The following is a 6,000-nucleotide window of genomic DNA, read 5'->3' as shown; positions in this document are numbered from 1 at the left end:
GCAGCCGCTAATGCATCATGTATTATTTCTTCGGTTCCTCCTCCCACATTTCTAGTGAGTGAGTAACAACTTTTATTCATCGAAAGGGTGAGCTATGACGGAGCCTAAGCCAAGTAGGCTGCCAGGCCGTGCCTCTAGATCACGGCTTGCGCTTGTTCCAGGATCCGTGTTTGGATGTCCCTGTCGTTTCTGCGAAGAAGAACCTCCCATTGTTCCTCGGCAAGGTGTGGGTGGAAGAGGTCGGCGGGTGGGGGATCATCCGGGCAGCCCCAGAGGATGTGGTTCAGTGAGGCCATATCACCGCACAGGCATCAGTGTGAATCGATGTCTGGGTGGGTGTAGGAAAATACGAGAAGGCGCGAAAGGGTGTAGGTTTATAGTCAACGCCAGGCGACTTCAGACCACTTGGCAAGACTTATGTGGGGGGCTGGATAGATGTATCGCTCGAGGCGATAGTGCTGGGTAATGTCGAGGTAAGTGCCCAGGGGCTCTGGCATCGGGGCGTATGACTCTGAGGGGCCCACCGTTCGGTCGACGAGTCCTCGAGCGTGTTCGTGAGTTTTCTTGTTGCTGGAGTGACCCAAAAAGGGGGCTCAACAAGTTCGAGATGGTGCTGTTCATCTTGCATGCAGGAGCGGGAGAAGAAGTCGTAGGGTGGTGGGTGAGACAAGACCTCGCGAGGAATTCGAGATAGCTCATTTGGAGTCCCTAAGTATGACGCAAGCGCCGGCTGAGGTTGCAGCCAAAACGATAACCGCCTTCTCCACTTCGACGGCGTAGGGTGTTCAAATGGTGCCGGCCACGATTGCAGACACAGAAGGCACTGTGGATGGTGATACGGAGACGACTACGAAGGCGTCCCTGGATGAGTTGTAACGGGCCACATCCACGTGAACAACGTCCGAGTGGTCACCGTACTTGGCGTGAAGCATGGTCGCCCGGGCTTGGCGGCGAGCGTCGAAGTGGCCCACGAGCATATTCCTAGACAGCGGCTTGATGCAGAAGGCTGTTCGAACAGCATGGGGCAAGGAGACCAGATCCGAAGGGTGGGAGGAGGTGTCGTGGCTGATGGAGGAAAGGATGTGGCGACCGGTCAGTGAACGGTAGAGGGGTAGCACCTGAGCGGAACTGTGAGCCTCCAAACTCTTCGAGGGCGTTGTGTAAACCAAGGCATAGAAGACGATCCGTAGACGTGTTGGGGGGAAGGCCGAGGGTGGTCTTGTATGCCTGACGGATGAGGCCGTCAATCTTTTCAAATTCTCATTTGAGGAGGCGAGATTATAAGGAAGGCTCTACAAGATGCGGAAAGCAATGAAGGCGTCGATAAGGCCAAGCAGATCATGTTCTCGCATGTCTGCCCACCGCGCGTGGACACGGGCGAGCAATCAATGGATGGATGGATGGATGGATGGATGGATGGATGGATGGATGGATGGATGGATGGATGGATGGATGGATGGATGGATGGATGGATGGATGGATGGATGGATGGACGGACGGACGGATGGACGGATGTGGCTGTACTCTTTAGATCGGGAGGCGCCTAACGCCACCTAGCCATAATTTTTAGTGAACTAACCACTAGATTTATCTTTTTTTTTTCAATTATATAGCCAAGTTGAGGACTGGTACTTTGCAGTGAAGGGTTTATTTTCACTCGTGCCTTGATTTTAGCCACCAATCAGACAACCTTGTTCTAGTTAATTCTACCCGCTTAAAGTCCATTTTGCCCTTCCTGTCCCTTAACCCCCGTGCTTTGAAAAACAGTGTGCCATCATCCTGAACTACAGGGTGAAGCCCTTTACATAACATTATCAAGTGTTCGACTGTTTCCTCCTCCTCTCCACATGCACTGCATACCGTGTCTACCCCTTCGTATTTGGCCCGATAGGTCTTCGTTTGCAATACTCCCGTCCTGGCCTCAAACGGTAGAGAACTACCTCGGGTATTATCAGATTCTTTCCTTGGCAATTTCCTGCTTAAAAGTTCGATAGATCTCTAGTGCGGACTTGTTAATCATGCCAATTCTCCACATGTCAGTCTCCGTTTCCTTCACTTTCTTCTTAACCAATAGTTCTTTTTGGTTTGGCCACCAGCTGTTTTCAAAGTATTTACCAGTCAATTTCCTGGTTCGCTTCTACCATTTTGTATCGACATTCTTTATGTACAAGTAGCTAAAAACCTTCCTAGCCCAACTTTCCTCCCTCATTTCTCTCAATCGCTTCTCAAATTTCGTCTTGCTGCTAGCTTCCCTGCCCTCAAATGATCTCTATTCCATGTCACCTTGTACTATCTGATTTGGTGTATTCCCGTGGGCTCCTAAAGCAAGCCTACCTATTTTACGTTGCTTAATTTCTAATCTTGCTTGAACTTCTGATCTCACGCACAAGCCCACATTGCCGAACGTTAGACCAGGAACCATGACCCCTTTCCATATTCCTGTCGCAACATCATACCTATTGTAATTCCACAGTGCCCTATTTTTTATGACTGCTGCATTCCTGTTACCTTTAGTCGTCACGTATATTTCGTGTTCCCTTAGGTACTCAGTCCCTTTGCTTATCCATACGCCCAGATATTTGTATATTTCTCTTACCTCTAGCGTGACCTCCTGTATTCTAAGCTCACTACCTTCATTGTCATTAAAACTCTAGACTGCTGATTTTTCCTCACTGAATCTGAAATCTAATTATCTCCCTCATTACCACAGATACCCATCAATCTTTGCAAATCTTCCTTGTTGTTGGCCATTAGCACTATATCATCTGAGTACATTGATGCTGCTAGTGCTTGATCAATAAGCTTTCTTTGTTTTATGAAAGAGAAGTTGAAGCCTAGTCCACTTCCCTCTAATTTAGCCTCTAATCCTTGTAGGTACACCAATAATAACAAGGGTGACAGAGGACACCCCTGCATAAGCCCCCGTTTCACCTCTGTGGGCTAGCATCGTGTGATCTGTTCAACGCCACGTAGACTACTGAAGGCCCCCGCACTCTTCCTTTCCAGCCGTTTTACGTCACCCTACTCTGCCCGAGGAAGCGAGCCACCAATCCTCAGGCAACGTTCAGGTGACCTGCGTGAAATGGCGCTAGCAGCAACTTTCCCATTATTCCTCGCTTTTACTGCCTCGGTGTTGTCGGTGCTGTGTTGCTAGAGAGCTCCTCGCTGGCCACGTGTGCCATTTTTTTCGCTGTTCTTTGTGTTGTGCTAAATATTTCTGTTTTTCACGCCTGTCTGCCACATATGCGGAAGAATGGGACGTTGCTGTGTACCAAACTGCAAAGAGAATTTCGACACAGGCCCCAAAGTACGACTGTTCGAGTTACCTCGCGATCCTGAGCGGAGATCACAATGGCAGCGAGCTGTGCGGCGCAGCGACAAAGATGTTGCAAAGTTTAAGAATCCACTGGTAAGTGTTTGTTTTTACGTATGTCACCCAAAAATATTTGGGCACAGAAGATTACTACAATTGTAATTTTTTGCAAAAATGCGGCTGATATAGTAGAACCTATCAATGTGGGAAGAGGGAGCTTTCTGTGTGCATATTTTCCACGTGGTACCTACGAAATATGATGGCATTTACGCATTTTACATGCTCGTGACTTCCTGTCATGTGGTTATTTTTCTTAGAACTCGTTGTCGAGCTAGTTGGAAACTCGTCATGTAGGTACTTAGCGCAACTTCATATTCGTTCGAAAAACAGACTCACATTCACACATACATCTACGCAAATTTTAGGTGCGTTTTTCAAGTGGATGCGTGTTTTTCGAGGGAATACGAAGTCGCGCTAAGTACCAGCAACGTGGGTTGTTTTTTTCGCTCACTAGAATTTCAAGTGTTAACGGGAGAAAGCCTATATCATACCGGAGTTGTGGCATCATTTTGTTTGGTTGCAGCATCAGCACGATTTTGTTTACAACGGGTTGTGTTGCTGCACCTTTCCAGGTATGAGAAAAGACGCCGCGATTTTGAATAGTGACGCCTCAACTGTTCTAGTTTTGTTACATGTGCACAGTGGCACAATTCACGTGGAAACAAACTGATTTCGATTATTGTCTTTTGTGCAGATATGCGAATGTCACTTCAAAGAGGAATATCTCCGCACAACGACAAATTATACAGATTGCGACGGTGACACCATTGAAGTCAAGATGAAATTGACGCGACTCACGCACGATGCTGTACCTACAGTTTTTCCGGACAGCCCTGGCTACCTGTCGGATACTCACCAATCGAGAGGAGAACCAGGAATGAAGAAAAAACGAATAGAAGATGAGCAACTTCAGAAAGCTATTGAGGAGTCCGTGCTGGCGCACAAGAAGGAGTTGGAAGAAAACAAAATAAAATGCTTAGATGGCATAGATCCTCACCTGCACCTGCTACAATAAAAAAAGTATTGCTCAGTTGTGAACGCCGACAGCCATGTTGTCTTTGCGCACATCGAGGCAACAATAGAAGAAGCTCTGAATCTTATTTCGTCTACAGTCATATCATCGGATATATCTTCTGTGCGCGTCTTTGTGGGAGGTGCTCGCCTTACGTCAGACGAACGACTTGGCATTCCAGAAGCAGTTCACGACATGCGTATGCTGGTGCAACTTCTGGACGGCGTACAAGAGTACTGTCGTAGAAGGGAACTTGGAAAAGATGAAAAAGTGAATGGAGTGTTAAAGCTTGTGCTTTCCCTCATCGAGGATATTTCTAAGGAAGACCTTCTGGAGGATGAAAGAGTAGAAGCAATAATGTTTCTCAGGGAACAGTACCAGCTCCTGATGTGCCAAAGCAAAAGGTATTCAGCTGAACTGTTAATTCTTTCAACTGTGTTTTACACTATTTCTCCCCATGGTTACAACTCTTCGCGAAGCAGTGGTAACATCGTATTGCCTCACCCTTCGACAATTAAACGTGTATGTGCCGCCCATGATGTGACTCGTTTGAAGAAACAAAATCAAGAAGGGCTCTTACGGTACATAAAAAGAAGGGCCAGCCTACTGAAGTTGCATGAAAGTTGCATGAAATACACTTGCAACAATTCTTTGACTAAAAGGCAGGCAGGTTAGCAGGAGCTTCTGTTAACAGCACTGAACCAGCAAAAACAGGTCACGTTTTTATGGTTCAGAGTTTACTGGCAGCATTTAAAGATGTAGCACACATATTACCAGTGTCTAAAATTACAGCTGAAGAATTACATAAGGTGCTAAGAGAAGTAATAATCATTCTTGAAGGTTCTGGCCTTCACGTGGTGGCAGTAATAACAGACTCAATTAACATAATTGGTGGCAGTAATAACAACTCAATTAACAGAAAGATAATGTCACTGTTCGCAGAAAGCAACGATTTAGAAATAGTGTATCCTCATACAGCGGATCCTCAGAAACCATTATTTCACATTGTTGGCACAGTGCATTTGCTAAAATACATTCGAAATAATCGGATTAACCAGAAATATTCTGACAAGTGCCTGTATTATCCACATTTCGATTGTTACGATGAGGAGAACAAAAGGCTGGAAGGTGCATCGTTCACAACATTAAGAAAACTGCATGCAGCTGAAGAAAATGGTGTGAAAATTGCTTATGGGCTAACTTACAAGGCTCTGAACCCAAGTAACCTAGAGCGACAAAATGTTAAGCTCGCTCTCAAGATATTTAATACCTTCGTGTTGTCGGCTTTGAGAAATCAAGATGAAAGTTTATGTTTGGTCCTTGCTGAAGGTACAGCAAACTTCATTGATTTAATTGTAAAGTGGCGGAACATCGTGAATATGAAGACTCCTCATAAAGGCTGCAGGCTAAAAGATGTGTGGCAAGAGCCAGTGCATAATATCAGCTGCGAGCAGCTGCAATATCTGGACAAGTTTTTTGGCTGGTTCGGCTCTTGGAAGGACAGAAACGTGCAAACAGGCGCTCTCACAAAAGAGACCCACACAGCTTTACGGCTAACTACGTATGCCATGATCGAGGTGTCGAGGTACTGCTTGGAGAAACTTAATTTTAGACA

The sequence above is a fragment of the Rhipicephalus microplus genome, unplaced genomic scaffold (genome assembly GCF_043290135.1).
Source record: "Rhipicephalus microplus isolate Deutch F79 unplaced genomic scaffold, USDA_Rmic scaffold_21, whole genome shotgun sequence".
Lineage (NCBI taxonomy): Eukaryota > Metazoa > Arthropoda > Arachnida > Ixodida > Ixodidae > Rhipicephalus > Rhipicephalus microplus.
The sequence above is the reverse complement of the archived record's forward strand: the minus strand, read 5'-3'. Positions refer to the sequence as shown.